This window comes from Vombatus ursinus, unplaced genomic scaffold, assembly GCF_900497805.2.
Source record: "Vombatus ursinus unplaced genomic scaffold, bare-nosed wombat genome assembly UNPS02010461.1, whole genome shotgun sequence".
Taxonomy (NCBI): Eukaryota; Metazoa; Chordata; class Mammalia; order Diprotodontia; family Vombatidae; genus Vombatus; species Vombatus ursinus.
The window spans coordinates 10869203-10895729 of NW_020950239.1; the positions used below are offsets into that span (position 1 = coordinate 10869203).

General features: G+C 40.1%; 1 protein-coding gene across 2 annotated transcripts in view; it reads left to right on the plus strand.

The window, feature by feature from the left end:
- The first annotated feature begins 20654 nt into the window (after positions 1-20654).
- The window catches only part of SEPT11 (septin 11), a 52722-nt gene continuing 46849 nt past the window's right edge, over positions 20655-26527 (plus strand). The window contains exon 1 of one of the 2 annotated variants that reach the window (XM_027854456.1): positions 20655-20765. The gene's annotated coding sequence lies outside the window, so the exon portion shown is untranslated. The remainder of the gene's footprint in view (positions 20766-26527) is intronic. The other variant, XM_027854455.1, reaches the window with a different exon arrangement.

The window sequence follows — 26527 nt, forward strand, 5'->3', positions numbered from 1 at the left end:
TGGCTCTAGTACCCACGTGCTAGGATGACCAGGTGGTGGTGGTGTTTTCCCCCATGGGAGGAAAAAAGATACCCAGTAAATAGCATGTAAATGTCATCTGTCTTCTTATTTTTCTCTTCTCTTTCTTCACCCCCCCTCAGCCTCCCACTCATTTTACCTTCCTAGTAAGCTTTCTGAGCTTTATAATTGGAAGAGTAAAAACGGTTAACCTTTAGCTAGATGGAGCTTTTTTTCACAACAACCCAGTAAGCAAGACAACACATACTTTCATTTTACTGTGAAAACAGTCTCAAAGAAAGGAAGGTCCCAGGGTTTAATGTTCTTTGCTGCTCCCAAGCTGATAGCTATCACTGTGAGCTTAGTGATGAGGGCCTGGAGAGCATGGAAAACAAAGTGGGTGAGGGTAGCTAATGCCAGTCACTCCTTCAATGTAAAACATCAATGCTGAAAAGTAACTAGATGAAAGCAAAACCAATAAAATGTTCTCAGAAACAACTTCTTATGCTCATTGGAATCCTACTAAGGACAATACTTTAATGTACTCATTAAGACCTAGAAACATGAAAATATATGCATTCCTTAGAAGAGTAATCACCTACCAGCTCATGCTAAGTTGGTTTTTGATTCTACAGGCTGGTGAATAGTGGATAAAGTCAAGGAGATGCCAACTTGAATCTCACCCATCTTTCAAGATGGAATCAAGTACATCCTCCGTATAACTTTCTCTGACCCCTCTAGCCCACAATGTTCTCTACTCTGAGCAACCGTGGAGCTCACTATGTCACTCACTTGGCATTGATTAGATGCTGCCTTGTGTTGTTGGTTACCATTTTTTTACATGTATGTATCTTAAGATCTGTGAAAGCAGACACTCCATTTTAATATTAATTTGCATTTCCCATTGCACCCAGCACAGTTTCCTGCATATAGCAATCCTTTTACATTGTTTTTAATTATTTTGATTAATTAAGTTGATTATCTTTTTTAAACGTTTTCAACAGTTTGAAATCTCACTTGTAATAAAGAAAAGTAATTCAACAAAAATCCCCAAATATAGTGATCACATCTGCCATATAGCATTCTGCTCCCGTAGTCCCTTAGTCTGTGGTGAGGAGGGAAGTATCTTTAATTATGTATTAGGACCATCATTGGTTGTTCACAGCTACTTGGAAGTCAGTTTTCTTTTAATGATCTTTTCATTTACATTGTTGTAATCCTTATGTATGTTCTTTTGTCCTGCTCACTTCACTCAGCATCAGCCCATATAAATCTTCCCGTGTTCCTCTGAATTGTTCACATTCATAATTATTTCACAGTAATATTCTATAACACTCATATACCAATGTTTTTTCAGCTCTTCCCCAGTTGATGAAAACCCATTTTATTTCCAGTGTTTTGCTACCACAAAACATTGATGTTATGAATGCTTTGTTATCTATTGAACCTTTGTTTCTGTCTTTAACTTCAGTGGGGATAATTTACCAAGAAAGGGATCACTGGGTCAAAAAGCTCACTCCTTCTAAAGGCATGTATGGTAACTCTAAGCTTTTTTTTTTTTTTAATGCTTTAAAGTCTTTGGTTTCATCAGCGTAGAGATTCCGACCAGTGATTCTACTTGGCAATCTCTCCATGTCTTAGTAGACAGTTTAATGAGTTGTCATAGTTTAAATTTTTTTTTAAATACTTCATGACCAATTCTCTGGTCATGAGTTTTTCCAGAATTCACCAGGCTTGTCCTCATAGGGTAACATCAGGTTCTTATTTAAAGCTTGGCAGAGAACTGGCTGGACTCTTGAGCAGCCAATGTCACTGCCAAACTAGGATGAGGCATTTGGATTGGACATTAGCAGGGGTGAGATTGTGAACTAACATCCTGAAACAGTGTCCCACTTCTCCCCCACCTGAGAAGATGAATGGGGTAGGAAGAATTGTGCTGAAATTAGATGGAATCCCATAGTAACTCAGGTTTAATAGGCTTGTCTGCTTGCTCAAATATACTTGGTGCTGGTCATTACTGTATATTCTTGTGCTCCCAGGTAACATATACCTACAACTGTACCTCTGAGACTTCAAAAGGCTTAATATCTAACTGAGGGAATGGGTAGTTAGTGATCTAAGGGAGGGTCTAGGGGAACAGCTACCAAAGTAACACATTGTCATTGAAAAAAAAACATTCCTGAGAATTACCAACCTGGTTGTTTGTTATGAACTGTGTCTAACAACACAGAACCCGATGATTACTGGAAGCTCTGTAGCCTGACCTCTCTATCTTGGGGCAGGGGACCTTGGATTTTCCCCAAATATAAATCACAAAATAGACTTTTTTCCTTTTACTAGCACAATTACTTCTTACCTCTCATTTCCACCTTATGAATAATTGTTATGTTAATGAATAATTAGATGTTGGATCACTTCAAGATAATCTCTCTATTCAAATGGGTGCCTGTGTTTCATTTAAAGACTCTCAGCTTTCTTATTTCTGTTGAATAGTTGAGTTTTGGGTAAGATTTTCAGTCAAGTTTATACACACACATATATATACACATGTATATAAGTTTGATTTTAATTTGTTTCTTACCTTATAATTTAAAATTCTTTTCTTATATTACAATAAAAAGACAATTAAAAACATATGAAAGTCACATTCCAAGCATCCCACGAGTCTTTAATGGGGAATCTAGGAATTTAAAGGAAATATTTTTGTGGTAAACTAAAACCATTGACCTAAACCCTTTTGAATTTCTCAGTCACATTCATGGCAAAGGCCAAGGCAGATACATCATTACCATCCTACTCTAATTGCTTATCCCCTAGTCTGGAATATGGCTTAGAAAATATCTGCAGGATAACAGTAAAGATGAAGTGACTACAATTGAGACTTGACAAACAATGAAAAAGTGGGCTTGTGGGGAATTGGGGAGGGGCTGTGGGAACATTCCTGTGTCTGTCCTGCATGGGAAAAAGTCTCGTCAGGAATTACCGGCTATCTAAAGTCATCTATCAGTAAGGTGAAATGTGAGAGGAAGGTGAAAATTGAAGCATTTCCTGAAGAGTCAGTGATAATGTGTCTTTTTCTGAATGCATGAGTGTGGATGAGAAATGCTCCAAACCTGCCTTCTATCATAACTGGCTAGGTGCCTTCTCTGCTGGACAATCAACCCTCTGTAAAGCACAAAGACTCTTGATAGATGGATCCTTGTGTTTTCCTGGGGGGTGTGTGTGTGTGTGTGTGTGTCTGTCTGTCTGTGTCTGTGTGTGTGTCTGTGTGTCTGTGTGTGCCTATGTCTTTAGGTGGGAAGAAGAGTTTTATTAGAAAGGCAAAGATTGCAAATATGACTGTACTCAATGTCTTATTACACCATATGTATGCATGCACACACATAAAATATTTGTCAGTATATAATATGTATACCAACACGTTGCCATAAAGACATACAGGCATGTTGTACATATGCATATGAACATACATGCACACGTGTAGATAGACATGTTCTGACCTGAATTTATTTCAACTTAACATTTATATAGTTGCCCAAGCTGGTCATTTAGATTAAAGCTATGGATAGAGCTAATACATGAGACTTGTTTCTTCTCTTGACCTGCAGGTCTAAGGGAAAGAGTTGTTCACAAATGCCCATTGATCAAATCAATATAAGCATGCATCTATTTATGTTCTGCTTGTGTTGGGAAGGGAGGTAGTCTAGCTGCCACAATAATGCCCCGTTGTAGAATCTGAGCCTGTTTAAAAAAAAAAACTTGCAAAATCAGCTTTAAGGTATTCTCTGATGTCCTAGTTGGTGCATTTTCCTTGTTCCTTTGCTCTTCTGTTACTCCAGTATTAAGGAGGAAAGGTAAACAACCCTGTCTGCAGAGGACCCATGATGAAGCATGTTCCTTATGTTCTGACAGAGGCACAGAAGGAAGGAGACATTTTTGGATGTGGTCACTGTAGATTTGTTTTGTTCGACTGTGCTTATATGTTGCAGGTTTTTGCTTTTCTGTTAGTTGGGAGGGGATAAGAAATAGTGATAGTGATGCAAAAAAATAGTAAAGAAAAAAGAGGAACGCCATTGAAATATTTTGAAAAGTATAGAGGGGGCAGCTAGGTGGCACAGTGGATAGAGCACCAGCCCTGGAGTCAGGAGGACCTGAGTTCAAATTTGGCCTCAGACGCATAACACTTACTAGCTGCGTGACTCTGGGCAAGTCACTTAACCCCAATTGCCTCACCAAAAAAAAAAAAAAGTGCATAGAGGAGATTCCAGAGGACTTATGATGTTACCCACCTCCTAAGAGAGAGGCAATGGGCTCAGACTGAGCCTTTTTTTTTTTTTCAACCTGACCAATTTGGGGGACTTATTTTACTTGACTATACATGTTTGCAAAATGAGTTGTTTTTTTTTAATATCCTTTCTCATTGTGGGGTAGGTGGAGATGGGAGAGAGAATGCAGATTGTTGATTGAAGAAAATAAGAGGGCAACAGAAGAAAGTCCAAAAGGAAGCATAATCAATACAGTCTTGAAAGTAATGGGTTGAATTTATTTCTCATATATATATATAATATACATATATAACACATATATATTATATACACATATAATACATAATATATATGTTATGTACATATGTTTTTAAAAGAATGGTGTTGAGTAGAGATGCACAGCTTCTTATACAATCCTTTTTTGTGTTTCATTTTGTATATGGAAATGCTTGTAGTTTGTAGGGTTATTATTGAATTTTATTGGTGGGGTTGGGAATATAATTTTTTTGCTCAGTTATTTTAGTTGTTTCCAACTCTTTGTGACCCCCTTTGGAGTTTTCTTGGCAGAGATACTGGAATGGTTTGCCATTTTCTTCTCCAGCTCATTTTATAGATGAGGAAACTGAGGCAAACAGGATTAAGTGACTTGCCCAGGGTCACAGTACCTGAGGCCAAATTTGAACTCAGGTCTTCCTGACTCCAGACCCACTGAGCTACCGATTGCACCACCTAGCTACCCCATGTAAAGTTCAGAATAAGAAAAAAAATTAAAGAAAGTCAAGGAATGATAGCTGGAAGGAAATCTCAGTGGAAACTTAAGAATTTAGAGTTGGAAGGGACCTTTTATTTTACTGATGAGGAAACTAAGCCACAGGAGAATGAGTGACTTTGCCAAGCTCACACATTGAGGGAAGGACAGAACCAGGATTCCATCCTAGTTCCAATGCTGAGTCCGTCGCTCTTTTGTCCACACTACCCCACTTCCATTAGTGGCTGGTTAGCTAAATCAAAGTGGTAATATTTTGCTGTTCTTGTCATTTTTTCCCCACATTATGTCTCTTCTCCTTGGAGATTTAGCTATATTTTATTCAGAAGGAAGTGTTAGGTGTTAATTATGTTGTTATGCTTACCTTATATAAACTACAAGACAGGATCTATGGGCATAATGATCAGTCTTAAATATCATTAAGCAGCCACGATTTCATCCTGATTGTGTTTCATCTATGACCCGTGCAAAAGTTAATGGCAATCTCTTGAAGGTTTGAGAACTTTGGTCAGAATTAGCTGGTAATGTTTGAAGAGCTGTGTGGTATAGAAATTCCTACATTTTGTTTCCTAAAGGAGGTTTAAAGGTGATGTTTGTCACTTGATACATTTCAGAAAGATGTGAAACCTATCTGCAGTGATCTTAAATTTTTCAGGTGCATGAAACACATGAGCCAGAGTCACAGATGTTCTGAGTCAGTCTAGTTTAGAGCCTCCTTTGGGGGAGGAGAGGTTTAGGTTGGCGTGAAGGAGGAAAAGAACTTGTTATTTTTTTTAATGCTTGGGCAGTGGCTTTACCTTTATTTTACTTTTCTATGTATCTCTTAGAGCAGAGAAATGCTACTTCATTGGCAGAAAGGGATGGAAAGGCATAATGGCAGCAAGGAAGTGGATTGTCATTTCTAGTGATTGACAAAAAGTGGTGGTTTAGGAAGCAGCTATCCAAGCCATACGGCAGAATTTGCTGATTAATGAATTTTGTAAATGGAATTATATCAACGATGGTATTTCTTAAAATGAAAACACTAGAAAGATGATGAACAACAATAAGAATTATGATAGTACTAATAATAACTAACATTTATATAGTGCTTTAAGACTGGCAAAGCACTTAACGAATATTATCTCATTTTATCCTTACGACAACCTTGGGAAGCAGGTGCTGTGATTATCGCCATTTTCCAGATGAATAATAAATAAGAGGAAATGAGAAAACCTCCCCTGATGTACTTTTTCAGTTCTTTCCCTTCTGCTTAGCTCCTGTTTTGAGATGCAGCTTTCATGAAAGATAGATTTGCACTTTGAAGTTAGGGAAGGGAGAGACAGAATTGCCACAAAACCCTACAATAGTGTGACAGCTGGCTTGCTTTTTATCCTCTCCAAGAGAAAAGGTGAATTTCAAAATATGCCTGTGAAACTTAGTATCTTCCCCCAGAAACCTGGGGAGTTTTGACTCCTGCTTTCTCTCCCTAATATGCCTGGTGCCAGAGCGGGCTTTCTTTCTGGCAGGCAGCTGTTGAGACAGAGTAGCATCTGTTTCTGATTGGACTGTGCCTTTGTAAATTCTTCCTGCTTATTTGTCAGACTGTGGCCTCCCTCTTTCCTTGCCTTTTAACTACAGTGAAGCCTGTAAGATGCCCTGGAATGCACATATGGTCCTTATCATCCCCAAACTGAGGCTTTTTGCTGGTTTGTGACATCAGGCTGCAATCGGTATTAGTCACTTTGACTCATGGAGGTTGTGGTTTCTGGAAAAAGAAAGGAGAAAATGCTTTTTATGTTCATTCTTGGCATCCAGTGAAGTCCAAATTCTCAGGGTTTGCCTGGACTTTAGCAAAGAAAAAAAATCTGCCTTGAAGACAGAATGTTTGTTCCCACTCTTTATTGTAAGTAATGACTTGTCACATTTTACTGGTCTTTTGTTGAAAATCGCGGCTTTTGCATTGTTCCTCCTATGGATCTAGGGCAAAGGTTAGTAGCAGTGGCTCTGGCTCTACAGAACTGAGATGACAGTTTGGGCTGCTACTGTTACCTGCCCATGTTCTTATTGCAGTTTCAGAGGGGCTTAATTCCTGATGGCCCCACCACCCACATAAGACTGTGTTCACAAACATGGATCAAGCTCGGGTTGTTGGCCTGGGATCACTATTTCTGTTTTGTTTTGTTTTGTTGAGAGATTGACGTTTTGAACACCAGAGAGGGAAGAAGAGATAGGAAAGAAGAGTCGCGTCAGAGAATAGTGAGCGTCATGCAGCAGAACGTGGTGACGTTTTATACGCTCTTCTACCTGGCCAGCCCATTTTGATTCTTGCCTTTGTAGCAGCTTCCGGTGAACTAGATTTAATCCTTGAGGGGACCAAGGGGAGGAAGTGTTTGGATCAAGGAAAAGGACCAAGTTATAAACTGTGTTCTAATAATAGAACCTATGAGCATCACCACTGACTGATGGCTGTCACCATCATCCACGGTGTCAGTTAGAAGGACTGTGCTTTTGTTCGCCTGTTGTCCAACTCTTTGTGACCCCTGTGGACCAAAAAACACCAATATTGTCTGGGGGTGGGGGTTTCTTGGCAAAGATACTGGAGTGGTTTGCTATTTCCTTGTCCAGTGGATTAAGGAAAACAGAGGCTAAGTGATTTGCTCTTGGTCACACAGCTAGTGAGCATCTGAGGTCAGATTTTAACTCAAATCTTCCTGCCTCAGTGCTCCATCCACTGGGCCACCTAGCTGCTTCTGATTGTCCACCTAGGTTTCGATGATCCTGAGTCTTTTGTCATTTCTTAGAGCACAATGATATTCCCTTACATTCACATACCGTAATTTGCTCCAGTCATTCCCTAATTAATGGGCATCTTTTTAGTTTTCAATTCTTAGCCATGACAACAAAAAAACTGCTATAAATATTTTTGTACTTATGGACCCTTTTCTTCTTTCTTTGTTCTTTTTTAAGGTATAGGATTAGTGATGATATTATTGAGTCAAAAGATATGCACAATTTAATGTCTTTGTGGGGGGATCTAGTTTGAAATTGCCCCTCAAAATGATTGGACAGATTTGTAACTCTGAACAGTAGATTAACGTACTAGTCTTTCCACAGCCCCTTTCACAATGTCATTTCCCCTTTTTGTCATCTTTGCCAAACTGATAGCTATGTTTGGGAGCTTCAATATTGCTTTAATTTGCATTTCTAAAATTGTTAGTAATTAGACTATTTTCATGTTTGTTCTTTGGAAACTACCTGTAGAAATCCTTTGACCATGGATTGATTGTGAAAAAAATTTGTAGACCTGCAAAGCAAATCAACTCATTTGCCACATTTGAAAACATACATGCTTTATTTTGTACCTATTATCTACCACCTTTCTAGATAAAGCAAGAAATAAGCATCTTCTGACCTGATGACTCAGTTCATCATCAGAGTTCTGAAGTCTTTTGTTCAGTATTGTTCTCCTATTGTGCACCTAATAGTGCTCAGCACGTAAATAGTTTTCCTGATTCTGCTTGCTTTGTACTTTATCAGTTCAAACAAATCTTTACAATTTTCTCAAAATTTTCTTGTTTGTCATTTCTTATAGTGCAATAATATTCTATGACATTCATATGAAGTGCTTGCCACATAGAGCAAGGGCTTGATAAATGCTGTTCCATTCCATATACAACAGTTTGTCCAGTTATAGCCCAGGGCATCTTCAAAGGTCTAAATTGAAGGAGCTGAGGGTCACTGGAGAAAACTAATGTCAGGAAGTCAGTGTTGGGGCAGGAGGCTCGGGAACTACAATTAGATGTGTGTTTCTCCCACACCAGGGTTACTCCTCTGTTCTGGAATGGGCCTAACCTAGGCCAGTGACCTGGTAGCTTATATTTGATATATTGGGAGAAAATGATCACTCAACAGTTAGCAGAGATTTATTTAGCTATAGCTGGGGAAGAATATTCAACAAGGATATGTCTGAGGAAAACAGGAGTTAATTCAGCCAAGTGAAACTCCCCTGCCAACGGTGGTCCACCAGCCAAGCATAAGACCACATCTGGGGCTCTTTACAGTGGTTTTTTGTTTTGTTTTGGTTTTTTACTCAGAAAACCAGGAAGTGATGTAAGTTGCCTAAGCCTCCTGAGTCTCCTGAGCCAACCAAGTGTCAAGGAAAGGAAAATCTTGAAGGAAAAACTAACTTAACTTGCATGAGGATAAGTGCTGAAGAGATTGTTCCCGCCATACCCTAGGACCCTGAGAATGAGCAGTAGAAGTAGTGACTGCCTGCGGGTGCTCGGCCCTCAGCTTGGAAAGATCCCACAGACCTGACCTGATGAGTGAAGGTTGGGGTTGAGTGGCCCAGCCCAGAGAAAGAAGGAAAGGGGTTTGGATGCCATTTCACATGGCTGTGCCCTTTAACACCCCACCTGTGCTTGAAAAGATGTGTTGTATCTCTGTATAGCTTTGCCTTTATTATTGTTTTCATTTTGTTAAATTTTAATCAATACATTCTTAAAACATAAATAAGAATGATGTTAAAATATAGATAAAGAGTAATGGCAAATACATTAGTGGGGACTCAGGAGCTACAGTATTGAAAATGTAATGATAATTACTCAAGAGATAGAATCAGAGGTGGTAGACACACCTCTGGGGTCTACTACAGCCTGAGTCTAGCAGCAGGTAGAGAAGAAAGAGGCTTTATGTAGAAGAGGGTGCTGAATCTTTAAGGAAAGCAAGTTCGGAAGAAGACCTCGGGACCCCCCCGCTCCCTCTTTTAAAAATGTTAAGAAAGCATTTTTCTCAGTATGCTAGTCTGAAGCCTTTGGGCTAATCTGAGTGACAAAGTAGCTATCCATCTTTGTTTAACTACCAGTTCTGAAGCAGGGCCCTGCACTAAATAAATCCCTTTTCCCTTTATCAAAAGCCTGACTGCTTTCTGTGAGGAAACTGGATAAAAGGTCATGGTGGAAAAACAAGAGGATGGGGAGTGAAGTGTGAAGAAATTTAAATGCCAAATGCTAGAATTTATATTTAATCTTACAACACAAATTCTTAACCTAGGGTCTGTGGACAGACTATGGATAGGTAGGTAGATAGCTATACATATAGATATACATGCATGTCTGTGTATGTGTGTATGTAGTTAATGTGTATGTATGAGCATAATTGTATGTATATGTACTTGTGTGTCTGCCTAAAATTTTCAATGTGATTGTATTCCTTTATAATCCTATGTTAGAATTTTAATTTAAAAACAGTAACAATTAAAATTTTTATTCTGAGAAAGGGTCCATAAGTGTCACCAAACTGCCAAAGAAGGCTATGAGCCACCAAAGAGATAAGAACCATTGTAGACGTAACAGGGAACCAGAGAATTTATTGAGGGGGATGATCTGATCAGACTCGGACTTTAGGAATATCACTGTGATGACCGTTGGGGGGATATCAGAGGAGGGAAGAACCTTGAGGAAGAGAGGTGAAGTTGGGAGGCAATAGCTCAGTCATCAGGTGACAAGGGCGTGTACTAGGTTGGTGATTATGTGAGCAGGGACAAAAAGGTGTTGGAGGGCGGGAGAGAGCTAGATGCTGTGGCAATGAGAATGAAAAGAGGACGCCTGATTGGCTGTTTGGAGTGAGAGTGAGTAGTTGAGGATGACAGTGAGGTTGGGAACTTGAGTGACCCAGAAGGATGGTGATAGAAGTCTGGGAATTTGGAAGGACAGTAGGTTTGAGAGGCAAGATACCGAGCTCGGTCTTGGATATGATGCGTCCAAGGAGTCTGAGACACTGGGTTCAAAATGTCTAATGGGCAGTTGACGTGATTCCAGAGTGAGATTAATGCTGGATAAAGATGTCTGAGAGTCATTGACACGAAGACAACAATTGAATCCATGGAGTGGATGAGGTCACTAAGTAAGAGAGTAGAGAGAAAAAAGAGATCGAGGATGGAGTGTGATATACCCACCATTAGTGGACCTGACAAGGATAGAGATTCAGGAAAAAAAAAAAAGAGAGAGAGAGAGAGAGAATGAGGAGTGATGAAATGTTTAGGAGAAGAATTAGGAGAGAGCAGTGTCATGAAAACCCATAAAAGAGAGAAGAAAGGACAATCGACAGTATCAAATGCTGCAGGAAGGTCAAGAAGGATGATGAGTGAGAAGAGTTATAAGATTTGGTAATTAAGAGATCACTAGTAACTTTTAAGAGAGCAGGGTCAGCCGAATGCTGATTGTTGAGGATAGAAGTCAGATGATAAAGGGTCGAGAAGTTAATAACAGCAGAAGAGTATTTGGCTAGGAAAGGGAGGAGAGATATAGGGGATCTAGTGAGAGGTTTTGTTGTTGTTTTTAGGATCAAGGAGCATGGGGATTTTGTAGACAGCAGTGGAGGGTGAGACAGGGAGATATGAGACAAAAGACAGGAGAGTAACAGTGGGGGTAATCTGCTGGAGAAGATGGAGGGACCAAGTCCCAAAGGGCACAGTGGAAAGTGTAGGTACATGTGGAATCGGACACTACAGGGTGGAGGGTGGAGGGAGGTATGGTTAAGGTACAGAGAAAGGAGAGAGCAGGCAGCAGAGACTAGAGAGGGGAGTGTGCTCCTCACACAGTCATCTGAGATTAAGTGTCCCAGAAATGGGAACGTAAAAGAGGCCAGGTGATCTGCTAACTACTGGCAAGCGGGTCCACAGTATCACTGGATAGGGGGGAGCTCTGTTCCCTAAATGTATACTATTGAGTTAGTCGTGTGATGGCAACAAAGTGGGGATTGTTCTTTTAATTGTTGTGGAGTCAGTGGGACACAATGGAAAGGATGCTGAACTTGAGATCCGATGACCTCGTCTTAAATCCTGGCTCTGTTACCCCCAGATGACCTTCAGGATCTCAGAGGGGGCTTGACTTGAAGACTTTCCAGCTCTAAATACGGAAAACTATTATTGTTGGTTGGTTGACTTTGGTTTTCCAAGGCCAAGTCTTTGTGATTTTTTTTTTTGATAGTTAAAACAATTCTTTGTGACCTTGAAATTGATTGGTCTCACCAACTCCCAACTAGTCCCCATGAATTCTTCTGTATCCAGCTTTCTCCTTCTTTCCTCTTGCCTTTCCTCCTGTTTCCTGAATCTTTTCTCTCTGGTTTACTTCCTGTGAGAAGGTGTATCCTTGGGGACTTTCTAACTCTAGTTTAGGGTGAGGATTTGTTACTTAGATGACAGTAGAACAGCAAATGTGGTCCTTGGTAATAATGAAGTGATTCAGAACTTGTATTTTTATTGTGGTTACCCTTGAAATGTGTGGCCTTGAAAACTCTCAGCATTTGCATCATATTTGTGGTTTTGTTCAATATTTTAATATATCGGCCTTCCTCCCCATCCTTGGACTGAAATAAATACAACGCCTTCTGTCCCACCCCCAGCCTCCTAATAGGGCATGTGGAGCTAATTAAAATAACTCTCCAAAATGCAACTTGATGTGAATAGGTACTTGCAGAATTCATCATTCAGAAGTCTTTGGGCAACCTTTAGTTCGGGGACATGTTAGTCTTAGGCAGTGGATAAAGTGGCTACGTCAAGACTGTGATGGGAGAATGAAAATATGGCACTAGATTTTGCTCATACTCTCTCTTTCCCCTGTCTCTTTTCCACGTGTGTGTGTATGTGTTGCATCTTTACAACTGAAACAGAACTTTAAGTAATCAATTAATGCATTTGAGACAAAGCATATGGAGGGGAAAGATCATTCAAGAAACATTTATTAAGCTTCCACTATGTACAGATGTTCTAGGAGATATTAATATGAAGTCGTACCCAGTTCTGGACTTTAAGGAACTGGCAATCTAGTATCAATAATAATAACAATAATAACAACAATAATAGTGGCTTTTATATAGTACTTTAAGGTTTGTAAAGTACTTGACAACCATTATTTCATTTTATACTCACAGCAACTCTGGGAGGCAGGTGTTATTATTATCCCTACTTTACAAATGTGGAAACTGAGGCACAGAGAGGTTAGGTCACTTGCCCAGGGTCACACAGTGTCAGAGGCCAGATTTGAACTCATGTCTTCCTGACACCAGGTTCAACACTCTACCATGTGATAAAGTATCAACATATAAACAACTATAATAATTCAAGTTAGGAAGTAAGCGTTAAGGAGAATCTGTACAGCATAACTATGAGAAATTCAAGGAGGGAAAGATCACTTGAAGTTATAGAGAGTGGGGTGTCAGAGAAGGCTTCAGAGAGATGAAGTGTGAATAGAACCTTGAAGGAAAGGAATGTCAGTAGGTAGAAATGGTGTGCAGGGGAGTACATTGGAGGGATGAGATAGGGAGCAAATGCATAGAGACTGGGGGGGTTGGGATGAAATAAATAGATTTTGCAAAGAAGGGAAATGAAAGAATGCTGCTGGGAACAGAGGTTGGAATCAGATACTAGAAGCCCCAGAATATTGGCCAGCATGTGAGCCCTGCCTTCCGTCTGTGCCCCAGGCAGTGGAAATCTTCAGGAGAGATCTGGCGTTAAGAAGTTTGTCCACGCAAACAGACACACACACACACACACACACACGCACGCACGCACGTACATCCTGTCTTTCCATTCTTGATACTTTCTTTTCCTTTACACTCCACATGGCCAAGAATAAGTAGGAGGATAGACGGCATAAAAAATGGAAGGAGAGAAGTTAAGAACAGATTGTTGGGGGGGGGGCAGGGTAAGAGGTGATTAATTCAATATTAAATAAATTAAATTTTTGCCAGTTGGACATCAGTTGTAATATCCTACAGACAAAGGTGGAAGTATATAAGCAGTTATCCGGTCTGAAGTTGGGAGCTGGAAATACATCGATTTGAGACATGGGCGTAGAGGTGAATTGGGATAGTTGAGATCATTAAGAGGGAAGAATGTCAAGAAAAGAACAGGAGGGAGTGAGTATTGGAGGACACCCAAATTTAAGGAACAGGAGGAGGAAGAGACATTAATGGAGGAAACAGAAAAGGGAGATAGAAAGAACCATAAGAAGTGGAAGGGTGGAAAGACTATGAATAACATGGGGGGTGGAGCATTGTGCTATTTAAATAAAGCTTCATTTAAAAGAGTTATCATTTTAATGCTTTGGAGTGTTTCTTAATCATCACTTTCCTCCAAAGGGAAAGCTCTGCCCTGAACAGAACATGCTGAAATCTGAGGTCACAAAACATATGTTCCTACTGTACACTGAAATGTGTGACCTGTTCTCAGGATTAATAGAAAAATACTATAAATTCCCACTCATGTGGGGAAATTCAAGAAAGGGATGATTAATCATATCTACACCTTGGTTCTATCTGTTCCTTCCTAGCATGCCTGAGTATTTAAAATACTGATTTTCCATGTTTTACTTGACAATTATAGAAGTATTATTTTGCCAATATCTTGTTTACCCAAAAAAATCAGAAAATTTCAGAAAAAAAATATCAGGAATAGTTAACAGTGAGTTGAAAATGCAGGATCATCATCAGATTGGCAAGATAACAAGAAAGAAAGAAACAAAGAGAGAGAGAGAGAGAGAAATTACAACTGTTGGAGGGGTAGCAGGAAGACAGGAATTGCATTATACTGATGGTGGACTTATGAATTGGTCTAAGAGGGGGTGAGAAGGCCTCATGTGGCCTTCTAAATCCTTAAGTGTGGCATTTTGACCGAATCCAAATTTTACAAAACAATCTTGTTTTGCTTTGACATTACACACATAGACTGCTCCCCCTGCATTAGAGGTCTGGTAAGAACTAATACATTTACAGATTACTCTCCCATGTAGCGATTGTAACAATGTAAATGTAAACTAGTTCAGTTTTTAAAAAGTTAAAAAAAACAATGTACCAGTATAAAATAGTGAAGTTTAAAAAATTAAGTTAAACAATGTAACAATGTAAAATAGTTAAAGTAATACTAGTACAGGACCTTATCTGAAATCACATGCAACATGTTACCTCTGTAGCCCTCCCACACACACCTTTTGTGTGTGTGTGTGTGTGTGTGTGTGTGTGTGTGTGTTACAGTTCATTGTCTACATCTTTCCCCTTATTGTACTGTGAGCTACTTGAGCATCGGTCTCGTCTTATATCTCTTTCCCAATGTTTTTCATGTATTAGGAATTTAATAAATTATCAAATGAATAACCTCTTCAGGCATCATACTGATTGGATAGAGGTAAACCAAACTAACCATTAAAGTTTCACTGCTAATATTTCTTGAGCATAGCAGTGTTTTCCACCTAATGGAATTTAAATTCCTTTTAGGGCAACGTCTGGGTTTTTGTTTGTCTCTTGTTTTTGTCTGTATTATCTCCCAGGCACAGGCCAGTACCTTATACCTAGGTAGTGCTTATTAGATTTTTTCTGTGTTAGATTGAGTTGAGTTCTCAATGTTTTTGAACTAGAGTTTATGGAGTTAAATTGAATTGGGTCACTCCAACTACCATTTCTTCTTTATTCCATCTAAGCATGGTCCTGAATAAAGGGCAAAATCTTCTCCAGAAAGGAAGGAACACAGAAAATTACCTTCCTCTCTTCTACGTCTACCTAGTATCCCCGAAACGACATGGTAGGACCAGGTGTCATACCATGGAACCTCACTGTAATGCTGTTGTTGTGTTTTTATTTAGGTTGAAGCCTTCATCAGTGTTGCAATAAGTTCCTAATTGGTGCTTCTGCTCCCAGTCTCTCCTTTCTAACCAAACAAGCTTCCAAAATAATCTTCCTAAGGCAAAGTTCTCACCCAGTCACCACCCTCCTTTAAAATCTTATATGCCTTCCTTTTGCAACTAGAATGAGATACAGACTCCTTGGCCAGACAGAAAATTCAAGGCCCTCCATAATATGGCTCCAACCTAATTTCACACCATTTACCTCCCATCGTTTTTGTTCCAGTGTGTGCAGAGCACTCTGCTAGAGGCTTGGTGGGAAATGTGATTTAGTGAGTTGTTTTTTTTTGTTTGTTTGTTTGTTTGTTTGTTTGTTTTTATGCCCTGAGAGAAAACAGAATCAGAGCATTGCAGTGTTGAAAGGGCCTCCTGTGACCATCCAATATAACTCATATCCAAAATGGATCCCTATAGAGTATGCCCCCAGCGGTGTTCATCTGGCCTCTTTCCAGACACCTCAAGTATGAGGAAACCTTCAATATCTTAGGGTAACCCATTCCACTTGTGCATAGTTCTGATGGTTAGGAAATGTCTCCTATTATCAAACCAAAAATCTCTTCTGCCACATCTACCCGTTGCCTCCAGTTCTGTCCTCTGGTCCCAAAGAGAACCAATCATTCCTTCTCCACATGAGTCACTCTTTGTCCTCCCTGCATCTTCTCTTCAGATTAGACATCCCCAACTTCTTAGCCAATCTTAATATGTGATTTAGCAAGCAGAGATGATATCATTCTAAGTAATATAACACATGATTTTCCATAAATTCAGTAGAGAGGTTTAAAACAAAGAGCTATCTGAGGTCTGAAGGGAAAAGTTATTCCTGGAAAAAGACGTGGCATTTAGTTGAATTTCAAAAGATGGTTAAGAATTTTAAAAGCAAAGAGAAGGAAAAGAGTAGACAGGGAAGCATAGAATTACAAAATTAAATGTGGAAGGAACCTTAAAAATGATTTCATCCAGCTCCCTAATTTTACAAATGGAGAATCTAAGTTCAAGAGTAGTTAAGTAATTTGTTCAAAGTAAGAGCAAATTTGTGAGAAAGCTAGGTCTCTCTATGTGTGTGTGTGTGTGTGTGTGTGTCTGTCTGTCTGTCTGTGTCTGTCTCTGTCTCTCTCCCTCTCTTCAAAGCCTTCTGCCTTCCAAATCCCATGCTTTGTCTATTATTACAGGGTTAGTACTTTGGTGTCTTTGGTGAATCAGCTGTGATTATGTCAGGATCACCCCATCTCCATCTTGCTCATGTTTCTCCAAGGGAATACTGGGAGTTGTATGGCTGCACTGTTGCGTTCCCTCCTCGGCCTTTGAATGATAGCATTCTTGCCTGAGTCTGTGCTATCTTTGCTAGAGTCCCTACACATAGATGTGTAAAATAAGAGGCTCTTTCTTTGCTGAAGTCTATACATAAAGAATGTAAACAAAATGGTCCAATAATGGGCTATTTGTTAATGAATAAATAAGAGCCCAACTATCCAGAGGAAAAAAATTGGATTAAGAGTAGAGTAAAGTTGGAGGTAGAAAGTGACGCCGGAAGAGAAACAAGCTGGCTTCAGCTAGGTAAACAGGTCTCTGATCAGAGGACTCTCAGTGAAAGAGAGAAGCAAGATTGTCCAGCTTTAGGGCCTGTAATTATCTATATATTTACAATTTGACACATACCCTCATCACCTGTCACAGTCCAGTTTCTGTTGTACTCAGGAAGAGTTGCCAAGACAATGTTCTGTGTCCTTATGACTCTTTAGGAGAAACTGTTTGGATGATAAGGGAGAAAGCTGCCTCCACCTAAGGACGAAGTCACAAAGAGAAGGAGCCCCAAACCCCAGGGACCCCAAAACCCAGGGGCAGAGGCAGCAAGTTGTAGGAGCTGGCTTTGTTAGACGCATGGAGGAGGAAGTAGGCTCCCTTCTTCATTCTCACAGTAAAATAAATGAAAGGATACTGGAGTCACCCTTATACCAGCCTTCCCCTCCCCCCCCACCCCAGGCTTATAACCCTAGACTTTTTTTAATTATAAAAAAAAGGCAAAAGGCTAGTAGCTATTCCTTTGTCAAAATTTCAAGCCCAAATCGTTCTGTAACCCTTCATTTTGTCTGTGGTTTTCAATGGATTTAAAAATACTTAGTGGGTGTGTGGGCGGGTTCTCTTATTTTGGAAACAGCATGGATATGAAATACTGAGCATCGGTTCTGAGATGGAAATTTGCGCAACATTGTAATGACTAACTCTTCTTGTCTTCCCTCCCTGTCCCCCAGAATAGGTGGATTGGGGCTATCTAAAAATAGAATGGTGCAGAATCTAGAGTAATGAACCCCCTTTCCTTTTGGGATTGGCAAAGGGGGTTGGTGAATGTAGGAGAGGGAGGGGATACACAGAAGGCACATCTTCCCTGCCTACTTGGATTTTATCTGGGAATGCATTTTCAAGTCCGTGATGTGGCAGAAATAACGACGCGCATGATTGTTTATTCAGGACTGATGTGAAACAGCTGCTGTATAACTCGGATGGATGCAGGAATGGACCTGGCTCAAACCCTGTGCCCTGTGTCTTAGATGGCATGCTAAATAGTCTAAAATTACCCGTTGTAGGCACTTGAGGTACCTAAGGAGGGAGAGGTGGAGAGGAAATCAACTGCTTGAGGACTTTGGCTGCCGTGGGGCAAAGAACGATCATAGCATTCTCGTAGGGTGTGCCCATGAGGCTGGGTTTGATGCCAATTCAGTCCGGTGAAAATTGGCCTACTTTTGCATCTCCTATTGACTTTTGGCAGGCTTTGATGTGTTCTGTCCCATTGACCCTGAGTCTGCAAAGATGAAGGGTACCAGGAGGACTCCCGCTGCCCATGTGTTTTCGTATGATGTGTTTCTTTTTGGTTTATTCATAGAATCATAGAATGTTAGAGAGCACCGTTCATAAAATGGGCCTATTGCAATCCCTGCCTGCTAGAGGCACATAGATCACTTTTACTTATTGTACTCCACGTACAAACGGGTTAATAAAATCAGCCTTCTTTATAGAAGAGGATAACAACAAAAAGATTAATCAATGGGTTTTCCCCCAGTTAAAAAAAAAAGTAACCAAAAATATGCAGCTCTCAGCTTCATTCTTCCATCCAAACTTTATTGTTTCAAAGACAAATGCAGGGGGGTGGGGGAAAATAACAGGATTAGCTCTTATGACAGGGGGAACCTGGTAGAAAATGACAGGAAACCCAAACCTATTGCAAATGGTCAGTCAGTCAATAAACATTTACTAAACATCTACTGTGTATTAGGCGCTGTGCTAAATGCTGGTAGCAATACTGATAGCTATCACGGGCACCAGGCTTTATAGCTCAGAGACTTCCGGAAGTGGCAGGCCATCCGTGTGTAGTGGTACCAATCTCTGGACAGATCTTTAAGTGGCATAATTCAAGTTACACTCATTAAACAATATTTCGTTGTGCCTAATATATGCTGAATATTGTGCTGTGGGGGGAACACGAGAAGATTATTCTATTTTTTACAAATACATATGTATTCTCCCTGTAGAATGTAAGCACCTTAAGGGCAAGCACTTTCATGTCTTTGTAGTTCATTCTCAGCACTGTGTCTTACCTTTTATTTTTATTTTTGGCCCAGACCTGTGATTTTCTTGGTATAAGCAACTCTATAAAGAACTCCTTCACCCCATCCAGATAAAAACTGTTGTACCACTTCTGGCCTTGGGGAGTTGTTTGGGGGCATTGAAAGGTTAAGTGATTTGCTCAAAGTCATACCGCCAAGACTTGAACTCATTTCTTCCCTGCTGTTCACCTGCTCTACTCCACACCCTGCCTCGCATCCTGCATGGAGGAGATGCTTAGTAAAAGTTAATTGACGGTTTCCAGCCCTAGAGTGGAGGAAATAGGGTCAGGCTGTGTATAATAAACAAGTACTAATTAATAGAGCCCCATAGGAAACTTACAGTAATTTTGCCTTTGGCCTTTGGGCCTTATAGGGGAAAAGTCACCTTGTACTACTGTGTGAGGTCTTGAAAGAGAGCTGGGACACCCACAACAGCAGCTGCATTGGTCAAATAGCTGGGTGGTACAGTGGATGGAGCACTGGACCTAGCTGTGTGATTTTTGGGGCAAATCAGCTAGCCTCAGTTTCCTCAGATGTAAAATGAGGATAATAATACCTACCTTCCAAGGTGGTTGTGAGGATAAAATGAGATTATTAAGCAATTTGCAAACCTCAGAGTGATGTAGAAATGCTAGTTATTATTATTATTAGTATTTCACCCACATACCCGTATACCAGCATACCAGTGGAAATTTTTTTTTAACAGGTTGCTAGATTTAAAAGGTTTGGAGGTCACTGCTTTTGAGAACAGGGCTGTGGCAATTCTTCAATGTGCGTGAATGGTCATGAGCAGGGCTGTGTGGAGTTGGCATCAATCAAGGCTTCTTTGCAGCTGTTCGTGCTGCTTCAGTGGGCATTGGGAATCTCCACAATTAGGAGGGCCAGCAGCTATCAATCAATTCTGACAAGGAGTGAGTTTCTTCTTTAGAAAAACACATCAGTGTTTTTTGAACATGAGGATATGAGTGGGTTCCAGTGGTGGGAATGACCATCCCAGACCCAGGGAGGAGGTGCAGATCTGGATGGTTCAGGGAGGGATATTGCCGTTGATACTGATCATTACAATGTTGTTCTAAGATTCCATAAAGTTCAGAGAACAGCGTCTCGGTTATGATTGTGGGCTCTCCAGGACTTGTATTTGGAACACTACCACGTTGTATTTTCCCAGTTCATAGGGAGTTCTTTGCTTCCTGCTTTCCTGGGAGGCTATTGACTCTTTGTCTACAACACAGCCCCAGGGATTTCTTTCTTTTTTTTTTCTTCCTGTTTTTTCCATGAACTGAAAAGAGGATATGGAAAGAATTACCTTCTTTTCTTTATGAATGTATATGGGCGTTTATTGTGTATTTCCTTTTAATGTTTCAGAATGAAGACCTTCGAAACTTATCTCTCTCTGGTCATGTTGGATTTGACAGTCTTCCTGACCAGTTGGTCAACAAGTCCACATCCCAAGGCTTCTGCTTTAACATCCTCTGTGTTGGTAAGTGAGACCGTCTATTGAGCGATGAACAGGGCCAGATGGGTCTTTGTTAAAGTCCTTCTCCTGTGTCTCATCAGCTTCTTGTGGGGGGGGGGGAGATACAAGCCAGGTATGGCAAGTCCTAACAAGATGGAAAAGCACAGAGCATGCCCCTATATATCCTCTGTTGTCTACGAACCCGCCTAGTTATGTTTGCACAACTTCATCACCAGAACATTGGTCACCAAGTGATTTTTTTTTCAATGATAGCAACTCATAGAACAGTCCATTAAAGAACTTAGTATGTTCTGCACCTGATGAGGGAGTTAGGTAAGGCCAATTTTTCAAAGTTTTTAACTGTCAATGAAGTGAGCTGCTAAAATCTAAACTTCAGTGTTTCTTCATTAGTAGAAACCCATATCCACTTTGCAACTTAGATTTTTATTGTTGTTTTATGTAGGAAAAATCGGATGAGAGAATGTGCGATGAGAAATATGACCAAAGTAACCAGCAGCCACACTTTCTCCTCACTACACAAAGCCTTTTTACAATTCAGTTTGATGAGTACCAAGGGCAATGGTCCCAATGACACTCATCTATCCATCTTTTTCTCACTGTAACTCATCAATACAGAAGAAGGCAGAGTTCTTCACTAGCACAGCCATATTGCTAGGTGATGAGTGCAGGTCAAGGACTCCTCAGGTTCCTTTTCCTAATTCTGCCCCCAACCCATTAAAGCTCATGCCAATAGAGTTCGGCCTTCAAATTAACTATGTCCTGGTGAAAGGCCTGAGGCCACAGAGCAGGAAAAATAGGTCAGCCAATGACCAGGAGAGAGCTGCATCGCACAAGAGTGTTGCTGGGTAACATTCCTCACAAGCTACAATGACACTGGCTCCTTGGCTGGTAGAGTGCTTCTTTAAGATAAGCAGTCTCTATTTTATGATGATTTTTTCATCTTATAGGCTTGGATTTATTTACAATACAACCATTTCTTCGACTTCCCCATTTATGGACAAGGCCAGGGAACCAGGGCAAAATGCATTTATTAAGCACTTCTATGTAGTAATCCAGGCTCTGTGCTAAGCATTAGGTAGATATATCAAGACGATCAAAAGGAAAGACAGTAGCTGCCCTTGGGGAGCTTACATTCGTGATGGGGAGACAACACATAAAAAGGAACTGGGAAGGAGGGGGATGGGTCGGGCATAGTGGTGAAGTCTAGAGAGAAAGGAGCACAGTCAGAAGGAGAGTGAAAAGTGGCTGGTCAGGCTCAAAAATGGAGGCCCCCAGAAGGAAATGGACAATGGGCATAGTGGAGGGATGTTCCAGGGTAAGAAGGCAGCTAACACATGGTGGTGAAGTCAGCAGAGTCAGAAGCAAAGCCAAAAATGTTTATATTGACTCATCTTTAAACCTCAGGTTCTAAATGGATGTTGACTGCTAGGACTTATGGGAGTTAGGTTATAGAGTTGACAGCTATTGGGTTTAAGCATTTGAAATATTCTTAGAGGATTATCGGTAATTATTTTAAAACAAAATTTCTGTATGACAAAAGATTTAAGTTTAAAATGAGGTGTCCTGAAACTTTGGTACAGATAGGCCTGTTGGATAGAGAGGCAGAGTGAATAATCCTCAAGGCTGTACCCATGATGTAAACTAACCTGATTTCAGAATGCCAAAAGTCATTGTCCCTAGTTATAAGGAGAGTGGGTTTCCTTTGACGGGTGCTAATACAAATGTTTAGATCACGTGATGGAGGAGGCCAGGCCTGCCTCAGGCCAATCTGAGACACTGTAGGTCCATCTAAAACGATGAAAGGAAACTTACTTAGTCATAGTACGAAAATGATATTCAGCAAAGATCTAGAATTGATTCAGCCGGGCACAGCTTCCTGGCCTCTGAATCTGCCTTAGTGGGGCACTGGTCTCAAGAATGATTCCTGGAGCTCTGATTCCTTGTACACTGACACAGTTTGGTTCAATTAAGTCTTTTAATTTTTTTTTTTATTCTGAACTTAAACTCACAAAAAAGTACATTTCCGTGTTGTTCCAACAGAACACAAAAAAAAGGATTCTATAGGAAATCGTGAATTTCTATTTCATGCTGCTTTTTTAAAAGTGTGTAGTAAATTTGAAAGTACATAGTAAATTTTCATACTTCCCTACTTTTAAAACCATCCTGCTTGTCTGAATTTCCTTCTGTGCCTTTAAAAAGTGTCATTTGCCATAACCATCCTCCAACTTAACCCAAGAGAAAGAAAAGTTTTTGAAAATAGAAATACATGCCTTTATCAGAATTTCTAAAATTGTTTTCATATTTCAACATTTTGGTTGTCTGTGAGGTTAGGAGAAGATGTAGGGAAGTGGGACATCAAAAAAGTGAAGAGAGGGGTTCATTTAGTCAGAAAACCCTGTGGATCTGTGTACTTGAAGGATTTCAGACTTTCCAAGCAGCTAGTTTGATTAGTTTAGATCCCCCCAAACACCATCTGTGTTTAGCAGAATTGCAGGTGAATTATTTGGACGCCAGATAATTCATAATGTACTAGATGGGCTTGCTTTCCTTCTTAGAATTTATGTGAAAAAGGCCCTGGAAAAGAACCAGGTTTGGGAGCCTTCTTTCCAGTGTGGGAGCCTTCTTTCCAGTGTGACTTTTCTAATACAGTTCCTCCTACTGATGGGAAGTGGGAAATGTGGATCCTGCTGTCCAGCTGTTCTCCTGTACCTCCATTTACTAACATCCCAAAGTTTCATCAGCAGTGTTTGCATTGGATAAATAATAAACGCTTGACAAACTAGCAGAGATTTAAAGATTCTTTGTATAAATTGTTACCATAGCGGGGAGGGAAGGGAATAAACATTTGTATAGTTTACTATGTGCCGGGCCCTGGGCTAGGCACTTTTACAAATATTATCTCATTTGCTCCTCACTATATCTCTGTGGGTAGGTGCTATTGTTAGCTCCATTTTAGAACAGTTGAGTACATTGAGTCAAACAGAGGTTAAGTGACTTGCCCAGGGTCATTAGAAGCACTCTATCTACTGAACCACCACCAGCTGCCAATATATATACACTAAATGTAGTACATATCTATTACATATACCATATACATATATACTATACAACTATAACTATAAAATATTAAGCGGTCACTTTCTGAATTCAATGAAATGCTATTTTTATTATTTGTGCTTATTTGAAGTAGAACTTACACCTTGGAAGACTTCTTGATTAGCTAGAAAATTTTTTATTTGAGGGTCCAAAAATGTGCGAGGCTTGTTAGGGTATAGAGAGAACTTTCCTTGAAAAAATGTCTGGAAAGTTAGATTGTTTTTCTTAGAACGGCTATCATAAACTGAGTTTCCTTTTAACAAATCACAATTGTGATAGTGTGTCTGATTTAATGATGCAGATGATAGAAATAGCTTAGAGTGCAAATAGCTTAGAAATTTAGAGGCAAACTGAACCCAAGTGGTTTTTCCCACCCACTGATTCACTTACTTATCACAATCAATGCCCACATTGTTCATTGTTCTCCATTTACATTTGAATGCAAATGGCTATGCTTCTGTGTTCTCCACATTTTAAAAAAATGTTATCTTGCCTTTTACAAATTTGATGTTCTTTGACTCAAATATTTTCCACATAGGTCACTGACTTAAAAAGTGCTTACCCTCATGAAATGAGAGGATGAATTCGGTCCTTAGCCTTCTTAGATGAAGAAGGCCATTGGGTTAAGTCAATTATGTTAGGCAGATTTGTGGGCATGATGGAGTTGCCATTATCGATAGTTTGTTTCTACCTGTCTCCAGCTGTGTGTTTGAGGTGACATGGGTTGTGGAGGGGGGAAGACTATAGGGTTGTGGCAGCAGCAGATGCTACTGTTGCTTTTGGGGAGGAAAAAGCACAATGGAAGAGATGATGGGCTGGTCATGTAGCAAAAGTTGAGGGACAACCAACATATAACCCAGGTGCACTATGGGTATCCTAGTGATTTCAGTAGAACTGGAGGTCCCCAGCATGTTAAGTTTCTCCTCTGGGGAGCATGTGGGGACACATGGACAAAAATCATGTTGATGTGGCTAGGTTGGATTCACATGATCTAAATCACTGGAGGACTATCCAGATCCATTAACACAACAGCCTAGGATTACATCTACTTGAATGGATTCTCTGTCTGAGTTGATGTGTTCTAATCAATTTTATTGGTAAATGATGTCAACCATCTGATTAGAAATAGATCTGCTAGCTTCCATTTCACTTTAGGTTTTTTAAAATGGAAAACAATGAGTAGCATGGGCATTGTAACCATTTGGGGGATTTTTCGAGTGAAATTCTTTCTTAAATAAACCAGTCTGATGCCATTTTGCCATAAATTTGTCATCCCCTCAAAATAATTACACCACTTATTCATTCCCACTAGGATTTCCTGAAGAGCTACATTGGCATGTGCTTGCCTCAAAAGAACAGTCTATTTGGGCAGTTTTCAGAGTTCATTCTATTACTAACATGCCTATTAGGATTTTTGTTTCATAATTGAACTGCCTGACACTTTTTCTTACCCACCAGTGTCCTTATTCTTGTAGAGAGTAAGAACCTCCAGAAATCTCGGGGCCATCTTTTGAAAATTTCTTCATTTTCTTTGTCTATTGCCCTAAATCCACAACCATTTGGTTCTTTGGGTTGAAGCAAGACACAGCATGACCATTTACTGTGCCTTGCATATAGGCGGCGTAGGAATACGGATCAGACCTGGGATTTCATTGGCATAAGGGAACTTGCACACAAGGAAACTCCCATTTTAATTTAAGTTGGCACCTTCTTTGCAATTTGTAGTCATGGAAGTATGCCTAGAGCCTTGAGAAGTTAAGACAGCCAGAGACGGAATTTTCAGTTCTTGCTGGCACCAAGGCTAGCGCTCTCTCCACTGTGCCATCCATATCACCTTGCTTGCACATAGGTGACTCTTAACAAATTCCTGTTACGTTAGATTGTGTTCACTTGCTCAATTAATGAGGCAAAGGTTGTAGTTTCAAGCTTCTCCCACACAGGTCAGATGACTCAACAAGGCAAGGCAACAAACATGTATTATGCACTCACTGTTTGCCTTGGATTGTGCTAAGCACTGAGAAATGGACATCTGTTCTCCTTCTCTGCTATATTTCACACCAGTACCAAAGCACTAGGCCTGAATTTGGAAGACCTGAGTTCAAATCCAGCTTTAGGTATTTACTATGTATACCTGGACAAGTCACTTAACCTGCCTCAGTTTCCTCATGTATAAAATTGGCATAATAGCTCCCAGGGTTGTTATATGGAAGTAAGATAACATTTGTAAAGCACTTCACAAACCTTAAAGTGCTATATAAATTCTAGCTATTATTGTTATTATTACTGCTACTTCTACTAGCAGCAGCAGCAAACTTGTGCAAATACACACTATTGGTCATCAGGAGATTGGACAAAAGAGTTGGAGTGGGGAGAACAGCTCAAAGTGTATAGTCTATTGATGGTAAACTACTGAGGTCCAGAACGATGTAAGCATCTTAAAGGTAGGGTCTATTTATCAATTGTCATTTGTCTTTATACCGTCATCATGTAACAAGGGTAGGCAAACTATGTCCTACTGGGGAGAGCAGAATGATCCTTACTCGCCTTAAAAATATGTAGATTTATTTATTTTAGCATTCTTTTCTTTTTGGTTGAGTTCCAAATTCTCCCCCTCCCTCCCACTGCTTTCCTACCTTCTGAGAAGCAAAATGATATCAATTATGTATGTG